Source organism: Pelobates fuscus, chromosome 1 (assembly GCF_036172605.1).
Source record: "Pelobates fuscus isolate aPelFus1 chromosome 1, aPelFus1.pri, whole genome shotgun sequence".
Taxonomy (NCBI): domain Eukaryota; kingdom Metazoa; phylum Chordata; class Amphibia; order Anura; family Pelobatidae; genus Pelobates; species Pelobates fuscus.
In genome coordinates this window covers 367,700,264-367,722,292 of record NC_086317.1, presented here as the reverse complement: position 1 = coordinate 367,722,292, position 22,029 = coordinate 367,700,264, and positions in this window count along the sequence as shown.

The window sequence follows — 22,029 nt, the reverse complement described above, 5'->3', positions numbered from 1 at the left end:
AAGCTTATTCGTAAATAAAGTACGAATAAGTAAACGAGGTGAAAAAGTGCCGGGCGTTCGTTTGTTTCTGTGCGAATACTGAATTCGTTTAAACGAGCATGTATTAGTACGAGTAAGTTTAGAGGGAGCCTACCCCCACGTTTTTAGGCCCGAACGGCGGGAAATAGCTCACGTGTCCATCTTGTGGACTTTCATCAGGATCACTGGTGATCATTGGTGATCCTGATGAAAGTCCACAAGATGGACTGAAACGTTGATCTGTTTTAACCATTGGAATAAAAGTTATATTTTATGGAAATCCGTGAGTGCAACCAACCATTTTTTCTATTTGGATGTTTGAGCCCTGGTGCTGCACCCGGTTAAGATACTGTGGAGCCTGAGTGCAAGGTACTGCTTTTCTTTATATATATATATTATTTTGTTCTATGTGTATTTTGATATCTATATTGCATTAAGCAGACACCTAATCACCTAATTAGTGAGCCGCCTATGATGTAACATGATGTTTTCTTAGGCACATCAGGGAACATCCAATTCAAGAAGCACTACTGTACCATGTGAATTACAATCACCTATTCTCGGACCCCTTCAGATCCATCTACATTAGTAAAGATGTATTTGGTATTTGTATTTGGCGAGCGGTAATGGTTATGGTGCTTAGAGTGTTCTTTTAATGGGGATATTAAAAATGCACCTTTTCCTCGATGAATATATACAATACAACTTACATTGGATGATAACATTTACTATTCCATAATACATTATTTTTTATTTCAATGTACACATAAAGTATTTGACTCTGTACACTGTATTTTCTTAACATTGAACACCATTGTATTATTAATGCGATGATTTTGCAAAATATTGGATCAATAAAAGTGTAAATGTTTTCTTGATGCAAGCAAGTCATATTGTTTGCTATGTGTGAACAAAGAGTGCTGTCATTCATTTCAAATGCATCTTATACAGATTAAAAGGTCTTTCTTCCCTGCAGTTCTAAATAGCATTTTGTTTCTTTAAGAAAAGACTATATGATTTCTCACTGTAACCTAACAATGTCAAGTTATGTCTTACTATTTACAAATATGTGTGCCACTGGTTTTTATAAAGACATATATAACCCCTGTCTTAAACCCCATGATAGGTCAACAAAGCTTACTGCGAATGCATGGTTTTATTTCTAAACTAACTTTTTTCATATGTAGCTAAGCCATGACAGACATTTATCAATTTTAACCAGTCTATAGTAGATTTTCGCAAAAAGTCAAATAAATATATATATATATATATATATATATATATATATATATATATATATATATATATATATAATTTATACAACACTATTTGCCATGTAAGTCACATTACCATTTTAACACAATACAGTGTGGCTAGACACAGCAGTAATGCATTCACTAGGATCAATTAAACAATTAAAATAGACAGGCTATATATCCCACTAAAAGTTGGTGTACGTGGCAGTGGCCAACCACATTACATAAATTCAATAAAATAATTTAAAAAAAACAGTGATAGTGTTTACCTTTTTGTAAACAAAATATTTTGTAAATGAAGTATATATTTTCATGGTTCTCAAGGTGAACAGGAAGATACTTTAGTTGACTGGGATGTTTATCAGAGTGTTGAAGGGAACGGGCAAATACCCACTATGAGTGGGCAGAGTCTCATGGGGAATGAACACATTTTCAAAATCTTTTATAATCTCTGAGCAGTTTAAAAAAAATCTCAATGTGAGGAGGCAGATACTCATGGTTCTTGGGTAATAGAAAAATTTCAAATTATATACACAAGATAATATTGAAACGCTAATTGAATAAAAAGTTGCAAATATACACTATACTTGGTGTGATACAAGGGTCTTTTAAATCCCCAAGTATCCTTAGAAATGGAGAGAAAAAAACCTGATAGTGTAAAAAACTTTTTTTTACAAATATTTTGTGCAAGAGTGTCAATGGAACACGCACATATCTTTGAGCTATTGCACCCAGCTCTGGTATTGATAGCTACAGGACCCCTAAATTTGACCCTTCCCATTCTTGATGTCACTTTTCTTCACAAATGGTCTTCTATGTTAAGGTTCCTGTTTATATACCCCCTTAATAGGGAATAATTGGGGCTAAACACAAGCAATCGCCTCCCTTTCTGGGAGTGCATCGCGTTCCAAGCCTAATTTTTGCAATCTTTGAGTTCCTCTATATTCCAACATCGTCACACACATGCAGGTTGTCACTTCATCAGGAGTGCGTTGTGTTTCGAGCCTATATTTCGATCTCCTTCTGCATTCTTCTGTGACACAATGCTCTTCTGATAGGATACTCTAGGTGAGGAGTCAACTACCTATGGTACATATAACATGCATGGCACTCACGGCACTCAAATGCTGCCAGAGCCAAATAGTCACTGGCCTATCAGGAGTACTAGTGACTTCAGATATCTGCTAGCGCAAACCGAGTGGTAATTGAAGGTGGTGAGGGACAATCCTCAATTTACACATTGCAGCACCTAGAGAAATCTATCTCAGATCACTTCCTTCTAGGACTTGAAAATGGGGATCTGCACTGGACAAGAGCAACCCACAATAGCTATCTCAGCTCCTTTCCTTGACCTGCACCTGGCCAACCTTGACCCCACTAGACTCAGGCCCGGTGCAAGGATTTCTGCCACCCCCTCATGTCACTTACTCACTGACAGACACACACACACACAAACTCACTTACAGACATGCACTCACTCACTGACAGACACACAGACACTCACTGACAGACATACACTCACTGACAGACACTTACTGACATACATACACTCACTCACTGACAGACACACACAGACACACACGGGCAGACACTCACTGTCAGACACACACACTGACAGTCAAACACTCACACACTCACTGACTGACACACACACACACAGGCAGACACTCATTGACATACATACAAACACTCACTCACTGACAGATACACTCACACACACTCACTGACAGTCAAACACAGTCAAACACTCACAAACTCACTGAAACACAGACTCAGACATCTAGCCTCCCTACCTCCTTGGGGTCCAGTGTGGGGCAGCTCCTCACTCCTACAGTGTGCTGATTAGTATGCCGGGGCCAGGAATGAAGTCATATTCCGGCTCCCGACATCACAGTGTGAGTGCGAGGGAGGAATGGGATGCTGCAAGGCTCCCTCGCCGCCCACACTGCTGCCGCCTGCCTCCTCTCCTTTGGCATTCATTGGCAGAGCAGGCACTTGACATCAGGGTAAGCAGGTGCCTGCTCTGCCATACTGAAGGACAGCTGTGACAGGGCTTCTCTCGATGCCCCCATTTTCGGGCACCTGGAAAATTGGCCTGGCGCTGGGGGTGGGGTTTCGGCTCTAGAGCCGCTCGCCCAGCACTGTAGCCCAGGACAGGGGGAGCCCACCATGAAATATCCCGGTGGGCACCCCCAGCAGGCCCTGACTAGACCCCACAGAAATGACCCACACTACTTGATATTCACAGAGCTGCAGAAGAAGCCTCACCCTCATACAAATAACATAAAGAGCCCACACACAAATACACATAGTCCCCACAAATACAACACAACTAACAATCCACATACATGCACACAACCCCCACAAGCAGCCTCACATGCAATACCACAAGCAGTCCCACAATTACACACACCACCAAACACACTATGTGACATATCACCTACACAGACAATTCCACAACCAACCCACATACACAGCCAACATTCATAGATATTATACACAATACCATAAGATATTCATAAACATACATATATATGAATGTATAGTGGCTAGGAACAGCAGTAATGCATTTTCTAGGATTCGTTAAACAATTAAAATAGGGAGGCTTTATCTCCCACTAAAATTCGGTGTAAGTGTCAGTGGCTAAACACATTTAATAATTTAAATAAAATATTTTATAAAACAGTGACATATATAATATGATATATATTGGAATAAGAGCAAGTTTATGACTTTGTAAAACACATTTTTGTTATATTTCATTCCCACTACTTATAATGCTACAAAATTATATGGAGTGGGGAAAATAAATGTGCTATATAACCTAACAGACTTGTTAGTTTGATTACAAAAAGTATTTCATGATATAAATATTTTGTTCTGCTAACTATGACTTGTATTTCATTTTCAATACTTGTCACATAATGTTTTGAAGCTCTTTTGCCTCAAACAATTCAACTCCTCAGGGGTGTATAGACTGTTACTGTTTCTACACGTTATTTTTAAATTGGCTTTATGTTTCACACAGATCTAGTTCTCAAATATTGACATTTGTTAGCAATTTTTTAATAGTGTTTTGTTAACTGGCTGAGTGCCAAAAAGGTATGTAAAAGTTTTTTTCTAGTAAATATAAACCCAGAAGCTTCAGTATGAATTATGTAAATTGACTTCTTCATTGCCACTAATATGTATTCACCAACTTCATTTTTTTGCGTATTACCCAGTGATGCAAAAAGAAATTAAATTATATTAAGCTCAACTTAACATCCTGCTTATCAACTCCCAGGATGTTCCTCACCTTTCAGGGGATCACATGCTAGATTTTCTACTCATGAGAAAAGCTCTTTATATACCCATATTCCTGATAGTGTGCTGTGTGGTGGTTGAAATATCAATGTACACAGGCATATAACTTGCTTTATTCAAGAATTGTATCTATTTATTACTATTTTATTAACTCCTTAATGATGTTGGCATGTCCCATCCTACACAGAGTGGGTTTAAATGCTCATAGGACAGGATGGAATGCCCTGTAGATCTGGTGTGAGCAGGGTTAAACCCCTGGATATCTGGACTAGGGATCTGTCTAATATCATGTAGATCCCCCTCATGCTACCAAAACATCTATGACGCATTGAGGCATGGACTCCACAAGACCTCTGAATGTGTCATATGATATATGGCACCAAGACATTAGCAGCAGATCTTTTAAATCCTGCAAGCTGTGCGGTGGGGCATCCATGGATCAGATTTATTGCTCCATCACATCTCACAGATGCTCAATCAGATTGAGATCTGGGGAAAGTGGAGGCCAACGCAACACCTTGTACTCTCATATTCATCAAACTGTTCTTAAACAAGTGTTGCAGCGTGGCAGGGTCATTATGCACAGTGAAGTCACTGCCACCAGGGAACACCATTGCCATGAAGGAGTGTACTTGGTTTGCAACAATCTCTAGGTAGGTGGTACATGTCAAAGCAACATCCACATGAATGCCAGGACCCAGAACAACATTGTCCAGAGCATAACACTACTTCTGCTGGCCTGCCTTATTTCCATAGTGCATCCTGCTCTCATCTCTTTCCTAGGTAAAGAATGCACATGTACCCAGCTATCAACCTGATCTAAAAGACATGATGTATCAGACCAAGCAACCTTACTATATTGCTCCATGGTCCAGTTTTGACACTCACATTCCCATTGAAGGTACTTTCAGCAGTTGACAGTGGTCATCCTGAGCAGTCTGACTGGTTTGCAGCTGCGTAGCCCCATACACAGCAAACTGTGATGCACTGTGTGTTCTGGCACCTTTCTATCACGGCCAGCAATGTTTTTCAGAAAAATAATTTTCTGTGTGATCTTACTAGCTAGCCTTTTTTTACCCATACGCATAAAGTTGTCCTTCATTGCACCACTTTTTGTAGGTACTAACAACTGCATACCGGGAACACCCCACAAGACACTCTGACTATTCACCTAGCCATCATTTGACCATTTGGCCCTTATCAAAGTCACACAGATCTTTTCACTTGCCCATTTTTCCTGCTTCCAACACATGCAATTCAAGAACTGACTGTTTGCTGTCTAATATATCCCACCCCTTGACAGGTGCCATTGTAAAGATAAAATCAATGTTATTCACTTCACCTGTCAGTGGTTTTAATGTTCTGGCTGATCAGTGTAAATGCCTATGTAAAGATTGCTGTGTGAGAAGGTTTAAATCCCTGCTCACACCACTAACCCAGGTACCTAGGTCTCCTCTGAGTCTGCTGTGGCCATTTTTAGTCAACTAATTGCAGTGCTGAAAGTCAGGACTGAAAGTTACTCTGTAAAGGGCATTCAAATATCTGATTTTTTCATCATGGATGCATTGTCCCATACTGGTAGTCAGCTGGAGACATTTTTATTGGCCTAGACTGGCAGATTACTTGTATGCAGCACTGGAAAAAAGTGCTGCATACACCTCATCAACCCTTTAACTCTATTCATAAAACTGCAACTGAGGGATCTTGCTCAGCCATGGTTTTTCTGGGCTGCAGGTCGCTTCAGAGAGACCCTCCTGTCCCCAGATGATTGTCACCGATGCTCGGCTGTGCCAGTTGCTCATCACAACTCTCAATGTAATTGGCTGTGGAACAGGGCTCAGTTCATATTTACAGTGAGTGTAATTATGAAAACAGACAGTAGATGGTGGTCACAGGAGACTATCTATTGTGTTAAATAGTAAAAGACATTTTATAATATCCAAATTAGCAGTGGGTTACCTTATGGTTAGATGTGGGGTTGGTGTTAAGGTAGGGTTAGATTTGGGGGTAAGGTTTTGTTTAGGGATAGCTGTAGGGTTAAGTTTAGTGTAGATTTAGGTTTGGGGTAAAGTAAGGGTTAATGCTATTCCATGGTTAGGGATAGTGTAGTGTTGAGGTTAAAGGTATGGTCAGGGTAGGCATGCACTTAGAGTTAGTATAAGCAGTGGGTAAAGGATATGGTTGGTATAGTGTTAGTGTGAGGGTGGTATATGACTATCAAAAATTTATTTGGATCCTAGACATATTAGGCATTTAACAATCAGGACTGATAGATTAATCTATTTTTCTTTTTTAAATAACCGCACTAGATGTGTCAAAATTATAAAAAAAATGTATCCAATTATTTCCTATTTTTTTACATTTTATTCACATGTAATGTAATGTTAGGTATACATATAGGATATTAAATTAAAACCCTTTCTGTCCTTTAAAAAAAAAAAACATATATAATGTGTATGGGGCACTTGAAGAGAAAGCCTTAACGTATGATGGGACAAACCTATAGCTTAAATTTAAATTTTTGTTTTGGTTAAGTACATGGACAATTAACTCTGTCTTTAGGGTTAATAGTATTTATAAAGCATCAACATTTCCCACAGTTTTTTTGCAATTATACAGTGGAGTTATTGAACAACAAGCAGATGTGTCTCTCTAGTTAAGCTTGTGATCTATCTATCTATCTATAGTTACATAGTTACATAGTTACATAGCTGAAAAGAGACTTGCGTCCATCAAGTTCAGCCTTCCTCACATTTGTTATTTGCTGTTGATCCAAAAGAAGGCAAAAAAAAAACAGTTTGAAGCACAATTTTGCAACAAGCTAGGAAACAAAAATTCCTTCTTGACCCCAGAATGGCAGTCAGATTTATCATTGGATCAAGCAGTTATTACCCTACATTGAAAGATTATATCCTTGAATATTCTATTTTTGCAAGTATGCATCTAGTAGCTGTTTGAACATCTGTATGGACTCTGATAAAAACCACTTCTTCAGGCAGAGAATTCCACATCCTGATTGTTCTTACAGTAAAAAAAAAACTTTCCTTTGTCTTAGACAAAATCTTCTTTCTTCCAGTCTAAACGCATGGCCTCGTGTCCTATGTAAAGTCCGGTTTGTGAATAGATTTCAACACAATGGTTTGTATTGGCCCCGAATATATTTGTATAATGTTATCATATCCCTTTTAGGCGACGTTTTTCTAAACTAAATAGATTTAAATTGGTTAACCTTTCTTCATAGCTGATATGTTCCATTCCTTTTATTAATTTTGTAGCCAACCTCTGCACTTTTGCTAGTGCCATAATATATGTCTGTCTGTCTGTCTTTCTGTCTGTTTATGTGACCCATTGATTCTATATGATTGGTAGTTTATAATGGCTAATCTGTCCATTTTCCTAGATAAGTGAGCTCACCTGAGAAGTGAAGGATTAGCAGCTATGTAGGGCATACACTATGAATCTACCTTTTCATTCTATCTTCTTTTGCAATGGGATGGGCTAGTTATATTTAACAGTGGGCCAAATAATCACCAAGTCTCTGAACCCATATACTGTGCGTTTAATAATAATGGACCAGGATATACTCCTTGCCAATCCAATGCAGAGGAGGGCCCATGCTTTTAATTTCAAGAAACACTAGAATGGTGTCCTTAGCGATTTGTGAATAGTGAGTGTGTGAGCCTGCTCCAAACACCTGTTTTGACATCCTTAGACATGTTTTCAACTATTTATTAACAACTTTTATTTGTGTCTGAACTTATTGGACATTTTTTACATGATTCATTTTATTTATTTGTGCATTTTAGGTTTTGTTGTCTTTCACCTATATTATATTCTACATGTTGCATGGTCAGTAAGCCAAATTTTACATAATATTGTCTTTGGATATAAATACAGTAATTACTTATTCTAATACAAATATTGTTAAAAGAATGAGCTGTTGAACTAGGTCTTTAAAGTAACACTATTTTTTTTGTAAATATATTTTTATTGAGCATAATATTAATTCTTTTATGTTTTAGACAAAATACTTTTAAAAGAAAGAAACCGCTGTGTGGACTCGCAGGTCCTACTGGGTTTTTTGTTAGGGCTTCAGAAGGTATGCGAGAACAGATAGGTACATATATATGCAGACATTGGGGACACGCAGGTCCCAGTGTATCATCGTGACCCGCCGTGCAAGGGACTCGCAGGTCCCATTACTTAACAGTAGCATCTATCAGGGTAGCCGGGGGGGTATCAAACCTTATGGACTCGTAGGTCTAATCGCGCATGTATCTTGTTGTGTCATCTCGGTCACCCATGAGCTCATCCATAGCGAACCCGCAGGTCCTGATGTGTGTGTAACAAAACACGCATGGTTCTGGGTCCCCCGGGGGGTCACTATGCTCGGTCTGTTTTTTTGTCCCGGCAGTCCCAGGTGGTGGTCTGTAGGCTAGGGGTGTCGGTTATCGTGAGGGGGGGTAGTGAGGTTGTTGTCACCCTTGCTGGGTCTGCTTGTGGAGAATGCTGCGTGGGCCCCTCTGTGCCCCGTGGTCCCCTATTAGTGTCTTGCTACTCCATGTATTTGGTACTCTAGTTTGTGCTTCCATTGTTTCCCCTTCGATGACCCTTTTCCAACTGGTGTCGGTGCAGTGAGTTTCCCCCCCTGTTCCCCTTATCTGCCTTCATGGGTGTACCGTGTCCTATCACTTGTGCTCGGGCCTGCCTGTCTGGGGCGGCTCCTCGTCTGATCTCAACCTTTGATCTTGCACGCTGCCTCGCACTGGCCCACCGGAGGAGGGGGGGAGAGGCGGGGAGAGGGGGGAGGGGAGTGGGGGGGGGAGGGAGAAGGAGGGTGGATGTCTTTCTTCCTCCAGTCTGTCAATATCCCAGTCTATGCTATCACGGTCAGTGTAGCAAGTCCTGGAAGTCAGGGCGTGCGGTAGTCACTATCCAGTGCATCCAAATCGACAGGTAAACCTGAGTTTTCCCCTCTGCCAGTAGGGAGAGCTCCTCTAGTGCTTGGAGTTCCTCCATGCGTTGGTACCAGGTCCCCAGTGATGGGGCGGATTGTTTTTTCCTGTAAATGGGGATGAGGCTCTTAGCCACGTTAAGTATCCGAATTGTGAGGGATTTTTGTTGATGCCTTCGTCGTGGTGTAGTGGATAAGGAATGTGTCAGGGTTCTTTGGCAGTGGGGTGTCAGTGAATCTCTTGATGATCTGATATATGGCCTCCCAGTATGGTTGGATGATTGGGCAGTCCCACCATATGTGGATATAGTTGCCTGTGTGGTCCGTGCATCTCCAGCAAATGTCATCATTCGTGTGGTCATATCTGTGTGTCTGGTGTGGGGTGCAGTACCATAGTGCTAGCGTTTTGAAGGCAGTTTCCTGCGTTCCACTGGACGGTGCACAGTGTAATGTGATAGTGCATATCTGGTCCCATTGGGCAGGTGTGAATGTTGTGCCTAACGCCAACTCCCATTTCCCCATGAAGCTTGGGGGTGGCTGCCTCCTCATCCACATGAGCATGCCATAGATCGTGGAGAGTCCTTTAACTAGGGGATCTGGGTCCATACAGATGTCTTCAAATGGGGTCAGTGGTCTAGAGGTGTTGTGTAGTTGAAGGATTGTGTGTGTGAACATTTGTAATTGAATGTGGAGATAGGTACCTGTGTGGTTCGTGTATCTCCAGCAAATGTCATTAGTCGTGTGGTCGTGTGGTCATATCTGTGTGTCTGGTGCGGGTGCGGTACCATAGTGCTAGCGTTTTGTAGGCAGTTTCCTGCGTTCCACTGGACGGTGCGCAGTGTAATGTGATAGTGCATAACTGGTCCCATTGGGCAGGTGTGAATGCTGTGCCTAATGCCACCTCCCATTTCCCCATGAAGCTTGGGGGTGGCTGCCTCCTCATCCACATGAGCATGCCATAGATCATGGAGAGTCCTTTAACTAGGGGATCTGGGTCCATACAGATGTCTTCAAATGGGGTCAGTGGTCTATGGGTGTTGTGTAGTTGAAGGATTGTGTGTGCGAACATTTGTAATTGTCTGTATCTGAACTGTAGCATGAATGGGTTGTTGGTGTTTCCGGTCATGTCTTCCAGGGTCCTGAGTTTGCCGTTGGTGGTAGCGTGGTGTATTCGTGGGACCTCATGTCCCAATAGGCTGGTTAGCATGATTGGTTCCCTCCCTGGGGGGAAGGTTTCGTTGTGGGTCAGTGGGAGCAGCGGGGACGGTGTGGTAGTGAGTGAAAGTGGTGTGGCTAGCTTATTCCACACCTGCATGGTCGCTTTAATAAGGGGGTGTGGGGCCGCCAATTGTCTGCCTCGCTGGTGGTCTAGCCAGGGGAGGACGGCGATGGGTCTACCCACCTGTGCGGCCTCTATGTCCTTCCAGGGTTTAGCAACCCCTGATTTGGTCCACTCTACTATTCGCTGGATATGAGTGGCTCTATAGTAACCCCTAAAGTCTGGGAGGGCGAGCCCTCCTTTTTCTTTCGGGAGCGTGAGTACATCATGCTTGATTCTCGCTTTCATATTTTGCCAGGCAAACCTGAGGGCCATGGTTCTGAGGGAGGTGAAGAAGGCCTCCGGGATGGTGCTGGGGATGGCCTGGAACAGGTACAACACTCGCGGTAATATATTCATTTTAAGGACTCCAACCCTGCCGAACCACGAGAGTCGCACCTGCTCCCAGTCCTTGAGGTCCTTCTGGATTGTGTGCAACAGCGGTTGAAAGTTGGCCGCATATAGCTGGGTGAGATCTTTCATGATCTTTGTCCCTAGATATCGTATAGAGGTGTCTGACCACCGGAACGGGAGGTCTTGTTTCAGTGTCCTTGCCTCGCGAGCCGGTAATGATACGTTAAGTATCATGGACTTGGAGTAATTTATCTTGAAGTTTGAGAGCTCTCCGTATGTGTCGAATTCCTTCAGTATTGCTGGCATCGCGGTTTCTGGTTTGGTTACGAAGAATAGTAAATCATCCGCGTATGCTTCTACCGAATGATTCCGCTTCCCTACCACTAGCCCCGGGATAAGCGGGTTGTTCCTGATTGAGTTCAGGAACGGTTCCAAGGCTAGTATAAAGAGGAGGGGTGAGAGGGGGCAGCCCTGTCGGGTCCCATTCTTTATCGGGAAGGGATCAGTGAAGGCTCCATTTACGCAGATTCATGCCGTCGGTCCTGAGTATAGCGCTCTGATCCAAGCCATCATAAATGGTCCCATTCTGAGCCCCTCCAGCACCTGGAACATGAAATCCCAGGAGATCCTATTGAAGGCCTTCTCCGCATCTGTGGAGAGCAGGACAAGGCCCTCATTGCTGGATGTTGCTGTGTGGATTAGGGCCAACGCCCTAATCGTGTTGTCCCTTCCCTCTCTATGTGGGGTAAATCCCACTTGGTCCCCGTGTATCAAGTCCGGGAGGGAGGACTTCAGTCTCTGCGAGAGTATCTTGGTGAAGATGTTCAGATCACAGTTGAGTAGAGAAATTGGCCTGTAATTGGCACATAGTTCAGGGTCCTTCCCATCTTTGGGGATTAGGACGATGTTCGCCTCCAGGGTCTGTGTCGGGATACATGTCCTGTCGCGGATCGCGTTGAGCGCCGCCAGGAGGCATGGGATGAGGAGCTCCGAGTAGGCCTTATAATACCATATGGTTAGACCATCCGGTCCTGGGCTCTTGCCTGGTTTAGCCGTTTTGAGGGCCCATGCTATTTCGTGTGTTGTGATCAGTTCATCTAGTTCCGCGCGTTTCTCTAGCGGGAGGCGTGCGCCGATGCGTGATTCTGGTATCGTGTTGTCCGGTTTTGCCTGTCTGCTAGTTCCGTAACACTATTTTTAATACACCTATTTAGGTCTCCACTTGCATCTTGCTCGATATGCTGCTGGGTGAGATGCCTCTCCTGCGCCAATCGCAGACACCGGTCTGATCAATAAGAGCGTTGCCGCGGGTTACTTCGCCAGAGCTCTGTCTGGGTCTTGTGAGATTCATGATCTGCAGCTCTTCGGAGCTGCAGACCAGATATTATGGCCACCGGACCACCAGGGAGCCCAGGTATTAAGGTATTTAGTCTGTCCCCCTCTCCCCTTCCCTAACACCATCACCCCCCTCTCCCTCTCACATCACCCCTCTCTCCCTCGCACATCACCCCCTCTCATCGTCACCCCCTGTTCCTCGCATCATCACCCCCTTCCCTCACACCATCACCCCCTTCCCTCACACCATCACCCCCTTCCCCTCTCACATCTATCCGCCCTCTCACATCACCCCTCCTCTCATCATCATTGCCCCTCTCATCATCACCATCCCTCCCTTGCATCACCCTCCCTCTCACATAACTCCCCCTCACACCATCACACCCCTCTCCCTCTCACATCACACCACTCTCCCTTTCACATCACCCCCTCTCGCTCTCATCATTACCCCCCTTCCTCACACCAACACCCCCTCTCATCATCACCCCTCTCCCTCTCATCATCGCCCCTTCTCCCTCCCACCATCACCCCTCTCTCACCATCACCCCCTCCCTCTCACCATCACCCTCTCATCATCACCCCCCCACTGACATTTAATGTGGATAAGTGCAAGATAATGCATCTTGGGCGTAAAAATCAGGGCAGAGTAAATAATATTTGATAGAGTCCTATACTTAACATCCAAGGAACGGGATTTAGGGGTGATTATTTATGATAACTTAAATGTAGACAGACAATGTAATAGAGCAGCAGGAAATGCTAGCAGGAAGCTTTGTTGTACATGGAGAGGTATTAGCAGTTGAAAAAGGAAAGTGCTCATGCCATTGTACAGAACACTGGTGAGACCTCACTTGGAGTATTGTACGCTGTACTGGAGACCGTATCTCCAGAAGAATATTGATAATTTAGAGAGAGTTCACAGAAGGGCTGCTAAGCTGGTTCATGGATTACAGGATAAAACTTACCAGGAAAGGTTAAAGGAACTTAACATATATAGCTCGGAGGAAAGGTGAGACAGGGGGGATATGATAGAAACATTTAAATACATAAAGGGAATCAACAACTAAAACTACCACAACAAGTGGACATAGTCTTAAATTAGAGGGGTAAAGGTTTAAAAGTAATATCAGGAAGTATTACTTACTGAGAGGGTAGTGGATGCATGAAATAGCCTTCCAGCTGAAGTGGTAAAGGTCAACACAGTAAAGGAGTTTAAGTATGCATGGGATAGGCATAAGGCTATCCTAACTATAAGATAAGGTCAGGAACTAATACAATTATTTAGAAAATTGGGCAGACTAGATGGGCCGAATGGTTCTCATGCACCGTCACATTCTATGTTTCTGTGTTTAAACAATAGTCTCTTTTTTGAATTTATATTATAAACATGCACATAAATTGTCATTGATTCAGAAAAATCCTGAACAAACAATATTTATTTTTGTGTTAGTATGTTAGTGAAAGTGTATTTTTGTCACAAGTGTGTCATCCACCAAAGAGAAAATTAAAATATTAATCCATAATGCAAGTACATGCTTGTAACTAATATTATTTTTTTGAATATCTCTTAAACTGAACATCTGCATAAAGCTTTATATATTTTTATTCAAAACCTACATCAAGTAAAACAAAGATTATAAAATGTAAGGTACAAATCTCATTTAATATTTAGGTCACTTGATTTATCATAAAAACTGATTGTTTACAAAATGTTTGCAGCTTTTTCATAATATAGCTTTCTAACCTGAACAAAAATAAGCTGAAAAGATAAGTATGTACAGTACTTCTTCTGTGATTTAGATTTATCTTCTAGATGTCCTATGTTTATTTGTGTGTAGTTTTTGCTCTTCTATTGTCTTGATAGATAAATGCCCAGGCGGGCTAGATGTTCCTCTGAAACTAAAAAAAAAATACATTATGAGTGTGTGTTTTTTTTTTTTTTTTTTAAAGAAATGACTGGAAAAACTTGTAAATGGAATTTTGTTGTTATATAACAACCAATATATATATATATATATATATATATATATATATACATATATACATATATATTGAAAGATTTTTTTAAAAAAACATTGATTTTCTCACCCATCCTGTTTGGTATGTTTATTCCTCATTCTCGGGTCTCCTACCAGAGGCCCGGGAGTTTGAAGGTTCTGTGCAGTATCTTAGCTGTTCCTATAACTGCATTCTTCTGGACAGCGATCTCAGATGTCCAACCTGGAATCTGTTGAAGCCACTCCCCCAACTTGGGAGTCACAGCCCCGACTGCTCCTATCACAACTGGGACTACTTCTGCCTTCACTTCCAACATCCTTTCTAGTTCTTTCAGTCTTTGGTATTTGTTCATGTTCCTTCTTTTTGATGTTATAGTCACTGGGTATTCATCCACCACAACTGCAGTCTTTCATTCTTTTTCTACCACCACAATGTCTGGTTGTTGGCCAGCACTTGCTTGTCTGTCTGGATCTTGAAGTCCCACAGGATCTTAGCCATGTCATTCTCAAATACCCTTTGGGGTATCTTCCATCTGGACTTACACACACTCAGATACACTTACACACACTCAGATACACTTACACACTCAAATACACTCACACACTCAGATACACTCAGATACACTCAGATACACATGCAGGGGTGTATTTGTGTGCAGCATTGGCGTAGGAATGCTGGGATGTATGCATTGCCTCACAGATGTACACTTTCACAAACAATGAAATACACACAGGAACACAGATACACATGCAGTGGTGTAATTGTGTGCAGTGTTAGCGTTGGAATGTAGTAGTGTATATGTGTGCAGTGTTGGTACAGGAATGATGGAATGTATGCATTGCCACACACATTGATACACACTTACACAAACTGACCCTCATTGTAGCGGATTATGTTTGGCTGTCCATAACTTTTCTTATTGCAACATTATTCCCTATGGTTTTGTTACTTGTATGCAATGTATTTCCTAAGCATTCGTCTGGTTGTTCGGTAGGAATGCAATAGATACAAAGTTGAATACCTCTGTTCGACATACCAACAAACTACCGAACATCTAAACCACCCCGGATCGAAATGTGGCTCTAATTTACCTCCCCAGCGTTCTTCACACCAGCCTAATTGCAAAGTATATTAACGTACTGTGTATTCCCTGGGTGGGCGCCTTTCGACATACAAACACATGGCGGTGGCCATCTTGCCATACGAACGCCCAGCGGTGTTTGGTCGTTGAGTGTCTGGAACCCAAATCGGACACTCGACCACGCGAACACTGCAGAGACCTTCATACCTCCACCCGTTCGTGAGGAAACACACAAACGGCCCGGCGTTCAGTAGAAAGATGCCCATGAACAGGATGATTCATACAAATCCAGGCAAAGCCTATTATTAAGTATTTTCATGTCTTTTACCCTGCAAACAAAGACCAACCGCAAGGCCAGAATACATGGAACTGCTTTCGGCTATTGCCTCGTGTGCAGTCAGTCAAACGAACACTTCCAGGAAATTCCCGAACCCCTGATCCAATCTGGGTGATTTTTTACAATTTGTATTTTATTGGGGTTATACTTGCATTAAAACACTTTTCCATTTTATGAAATGTAATAACATGCCAATTGTATGAATTCACATATGGGTTTGGGGCACTAAGGGTGTCATCAGAAACCACAACATTTTAACAGACACATAACTTGGTTTAGTAATGCAGGTTATGGCAGGGATGTCAGGTGGGGTCAGATGTCAGACCTCTGTCTGTGTTGTGTGGGCATATATCAGTCAGGTGTGGCTTGTGTGCAGGCTATGGGCCATGTATAGGGGATGATTGTTATATAGAGGCTTTGTGTAAGGTGGGTGAAAGTCCATTATGCCGGAGCCAGGCGTTTTATCTAAGCTCTTCTGCGCTGGGTAGAGTCCCCTGTTGTCGGTAGGTAAAGTCTCCGGCATTGGCTTTAGGGGTGTTCTCCTCGCTTGTTCCAGCTAAACCAGTGCTCCTCTGAGTTGGCTGTGTCAGGTTCAGCCTCTGAAGGAAGGCGTCCGGGTCTCCGGATGAGCCCAGGGTAGTCATCGTATCCTCTCCCGGGATTTCCAGCGTTCCGTCCATACCCCATCGGTATTTAATGTTGGCATCTCGCAGATGCTTTGCGATCGGGGACAGCTTCCTTTTCCCCAGTAGCACCGCGAACGGTAGGTCCGCATAGACCGCAATCGAGCTGCCCTCAAACTTGATGCTGCCGGTGTCTCTGGAGCGGGACATAATTGTAGATCTTGCTGCCACATCAGATGTCACTGCTATGAGGTATCTGGGTACTTCCACGGGTGCCGACACTGATTTGCATATCCTGAACACCGACACCAGCAGTGGGTTGTTCTCCCCCCTCTTTAAACCCATGGTGGCCAGCATTCGTTGCAGGAAGGGGAGCAGCTCCGGCCCTCCAATTTGTTCGGGGACCCCCCTGATGCGGATGTTTCGGTGCCTGTGTCTGGAGCCTAGCACCGTCAACGTACGGGTACGTTTCTGGACCTTGGTTGTCAATGTTTCCAGCTGATCTTGGGTGGTCTGCAGTTGGGTGTCTCGTGCAGCCTCCCTTGTCTCTATTTCAGTGACTCTGTTTGTGAGCGTACTCAGATCCACTTGGGCCTCCTGGAGGTCTGCCTTCCATACCTTTCTGAGGTCCTTCCTGACAGTGAAGCGTTTCTCTCTTCCTCGTCTTTGGACTCCTCCGAGATTTCTCCTTCGCCATCTTGGCGGGAGTGCGTGGAGTAGGCCTTATATTGGGCATTTTCGGTGCCTCTGGATGCCCCATGGTTGTCTCTGGATGTGGGGCCGTGGGATGTCAGCTTATGGGAGCAGGCAGGTGTGTATAAATTCTATATTTTTTCAATGTTGGAGCGGAGCTCCTCTTTTAGACATCTGTGCCGTTGCTCAGTCAGCCACGCCAACCCCCTCCGCTACACTCAACCCCCTCCGCTACACTCATATACACACACAGGTGCACATACACAGACATGCAGGTACACATACAAACTGACACACAAGTACACAGACACAGTTATACATACACATAGATACACATAAACACTGACACAAAGATACACATACAATGACACAAACACAGCTTTCATATGCTGTGTTTGCAGTGCAGTGCTGTTAACTTCTTTATCCTTTATTCCTCTGGATAAAGAAAAAAAATATATATATATATAAAATTGTTGGTCAGGGAATAAAGCTGTATTAATGTTGAATCTTATAAATTAACTAAAGACTGTTGGAGTGTGCCAAAACCAATGTTCGGGCGGGCCTGTAAATAAAGAGGGCAAAAAAGGATATTTAACCATGCCACTTTAATACATATGAAAGCGTTATATACACTGTCATATACACTGACACTCACACAGCCAGATACACACATATACAGTAAGATACACACACATACAGTCAGATACACACATATAGTCAGATATACACACACACACACACAGTCAGATACACACCCAGATACACACATATACAGCAAGATACACGCATACAGTCAGATACACATACAAACAGTCAGATACACACACACACACAAACACAGTAGGATAAACACACCCTGGGGTCCAGTGCTAGCTGGATAACTGAGGTTGATGGTAGTCTGAGAAACTTGTCTACCTCAGTCCCTCTCCTCCTCCTGTGTGTGCATCCTTCTTCTCCTCCACTTCCATGTATGTCTTCTCCTCCCCAGCTGCACTCTGTTACTTGGGAGTAAGTGATCTCACCTCACTTCCTCCCAGCAGGCAGGAAGACAGGGGTTCGGTGATGAGCACTCTTAAAAGGCCAGGTGGTCCTGATTACTTCACCTGCCGCAGCCCACGGGGAAATGTCTCAGTATTCCTGTGGGCTGTTCAGTCCTGGTTTCAGGCAGGGGGACCACAGGGCAGCTGCTTTGGGCCAGGAGTTATTGGGCCCGGGGGAAGCTGCCCTGTTAGCCCCTTGTTAAAGATGGCCCTGTTCATAGTGAGTAGTTTCCTGGTCTTAACATCCATGGTGACCAGTTCTTCTCTGGGCCTGGTTATTATTCCAGCTGGGTACCTGATGACTGGTAGGGCATATGTGTTGATGGCTTGGATCTTGTTCTAATATGATCCTGGGACTTCAGGACTTTGGGATCTGTCTGACTCTTTGGAGGTACTTGGATGTTGCTATCCTCCTTGCCTCTTCCTCATGGTTGCCATGAGTTTGTACTGGGTACCTGGGTACTTGGAGCTGTTATTCTATTTGGCCTTCTGGAACTGCAACTCCTTCTGTCCTAATAATCTTCCTTCTTTTTGCTATCATCCACCCACACTTCTCTAGTCCGAATGACATTCCGATGTCCTTGCTAGTTAGTTGGATCACTCATTCTTGGTCTGTCTCGTCTTAGAATCCCTTGTGACTGCTTTGTCTACCAGTAGTTGGTGTTTTGATCCTCTGGTGTAGTTTCCAATCTCCTTATGAGTATTGCTCATATATTAACTCATATGCCCTTGGATCTTGGAGGATATGATGCCTGACAGGAGTTTCCATGTTGTGGGGTGGCAGGTTATTGGGTGGTAGTTGGATGGTGCTGTTCCCTTGTGAGGGTCCTTCACCAGTATTGTTCTGCCTTATGTTAGCCAGTCAGGGTGGGAGCCTGTTGCTAGTAGCTGGTTCATTTGGGCTGCTAGGCATTCCTGCAGTGCTGTTAACTTCTTTATCCTTTATTCCTCTGGATAAAGAAAATATATATATACATACATACATATATATATATATATATATATATATATATATATATATATATATATATATATAAAATTGTTGGTCAGGGAATAAAGCTGTATTAATGTTAAATAGTGATGTACCGAACTGTCCGCCGGCGAACAGTTCCCGGCGAACTTAGCGTGTTCGCGTTCACCGCGGCGGGCGGACACATGCGCAGTTCGATCCGCCCCCTATTCGTCATCATTGGGCAAACTTTGACCCTGTGCCTCTCGGTCAGCAGACACATTCCAGCCAATCAGCAGCACTCCCTCCCTTCCACACCCTCCAACCTCCCTCCCAGCATCCATTTTCGATTCATTCTGAAGCTGCATGCTTAGAGAGAGGAGGGAAAGGTTAGCTGCTGCTGATTAGATAGGGAAATTGATAGCTAGGCTAGTGTATTCAGTGTCCACTACAATCCTGAAGGACTCATCTGATCTCTGCTGTAAGGACAGCACCCCAAAAAGCCCTTTTTAGGGCTATAACATCAGGCTGCTTTTTTTTTTTCCTGTGTAATGTAATTGCAGGTGCCTGCCTGCCAGCTTCTGTGTGAGGTTCACATTGGATACTGTGCCTACTTGCCCAGTGCCACCACTCATATCTGTTTTAACAATTGGTTAAGCTTTAGATTTAAAATAAATAATTTGTTTTCACTGTAATAGAAGAGCAGTTGCCTGCCTGCCAGCTTCTGTGTCAGGTTGGATGCCTTGCCCATTTGCACAGTCAGTGTCCCCACTCATATCTGTTTTAACAATTGGTTAAGCTTTAGATTTTAAATAAATAATTTGTTTTCATTGTAATAGAAGAGCAGTTGCCTGCCTGCCAGCTTCTGTGTCAGGTTGGATGCCTTGCCCATTTGCACAGTCAGTGCCACCACTCATATCTGTTTTAACAATAGCTTAAGCTTTAGATTTTAAAGAAATAATTTTTTTCACTGTAATAGAAGAGCAGTTGCCTGCCTGCCAGCTTCTGTGTCAGGTTGGATGCCTTGTCCATTTGCACAGTCAGTGCCACCACTCATATCTGTTTTAACAATTGGTTAAGCTTTAGATTTTAAATAAATAATTTGTTTTCATTGTAATAGAAGAGCAGTTGCCTGCCTGCCAGCTTCTGTGTCAGGTTGGATGCCTTGCCCATTTGCACAGTCAGTGCCACCACTCATATCTGTTTTAACAATAGCTTAAGCTTTAGATTTTAAAGAAATCATTTTTTTTCACTGTAATAGAAGATCAGTTAGTTGTCTGCAAGTGTCTGGGTGTCAGGCCTACTTCAGCGTGTGCTCTGCAGACCTGTGCCAGCGTGCTTTGACAGTTGCCAATCATATCTGGTGTCTCTTTAGCGTGCTTTTACAAAGAAAAAAGGTTTCCAGTGTAAGCTAATAGCAGCCAGTCAGTGTCCTTCAAGCGGCTCTGTCAGTCCTTCCTTCAGCGTGTGCTCTCCAGAACTGTTCCAGTGCACATTGCCAATTATATCTGGTGTCTCTATAGCGTGCTTTTAAAACCAAAATTTATTTTTCACTGTTATAGATTGAATAGCAGTTACTTGTCTTCAAGCGGGTGTGTCAGTCCTTCCTTCAGCGTGTGCTCTGCAGAACTGTTCCAGTGCACATTGCCAATCATATCTGGTGTCTCTATAGCGTGCTTTTAAAACCAAAATTTATTTTTCACTGTTATAGATTGAATAGCAGTTACTTGTCTTCAAGCGGGTGTGTCAGGCCTACAGTTTGTGCTCAGCAGAACTGTTACAGTTCACATTGGTCTCACAGTAGCTTGCACGCATAGTACCACTAATCCCCCAAAAAATGACAGGCAGAGGCAGACCACCCCGCAGGGGCCGTCGTGGTCGTGGTGCTGTGATTCCCTTTTGCCCTAGAATAATGCCCAGTTTCAGAAGCCATGTACCCTGAACTTGAAAAGTTCTGAGGACATAGTTGACTGGCTAACACAGGACACCCAATCTTGTACAGCCTCCGCTCGGAACCTTGACGCACCATCCTCCTCCAGCTTAGCTTCAGGCACCTCTCAAGATACCACTCACCCGCCTGCCGCCACCACCAAAACTAGCACCACAGCCGCTTTACTTGGTATGTCAGAGGAGTTATTCACACACCCGTTTGAAGAAATGAGTGATGCGCAACCATTATTGCTAGAGGATGTAGATAACAGGGATATGTCTCAGGCAGGCAGCATTAAACACATGGAGGTACGGTGTGATGATGATGATGATGTTGTACCCGCTGCTGCTTCCTTTTCTGAGTTGTCAGATACAAGCAAAGCGGTTGCTGATGACGATGCGTCCATGGATGTCACGTGGGTGCCCGCTCGGCAAGAAGAAGAACAGGGCGAAAGTTCAGATGGGGAGACAGAGAGGAGGAGGAGACGAGTTGGAAGCAGGGGGGGGTCGTCGCAAGGAGCTAGTGGCACAGTCAGACAGCATGCATCGGCACCCGGGGTCAGCCCGACAGCACGCCAATCAACGCATGCTGTGTCCACCACCAGAATGCCGTCATTGCAGAGATCAGCAGTGTGGCATTTTTTTTGTGTGTCTGCCTCTGACAACAGCGATGCCATTTGCAACCTGTGCCAAAGGAAACTGAGTCGTGGGAGGTCTAACACCCACCTAGGTACAACTGCTTTGCGTAGGCACATGATCTCACATCACAAACGCCTATGGAATCAACACATGAGTACAAGCAGCACGCCTACTCAAAGCCGCCATCCTCCTCCTGGTC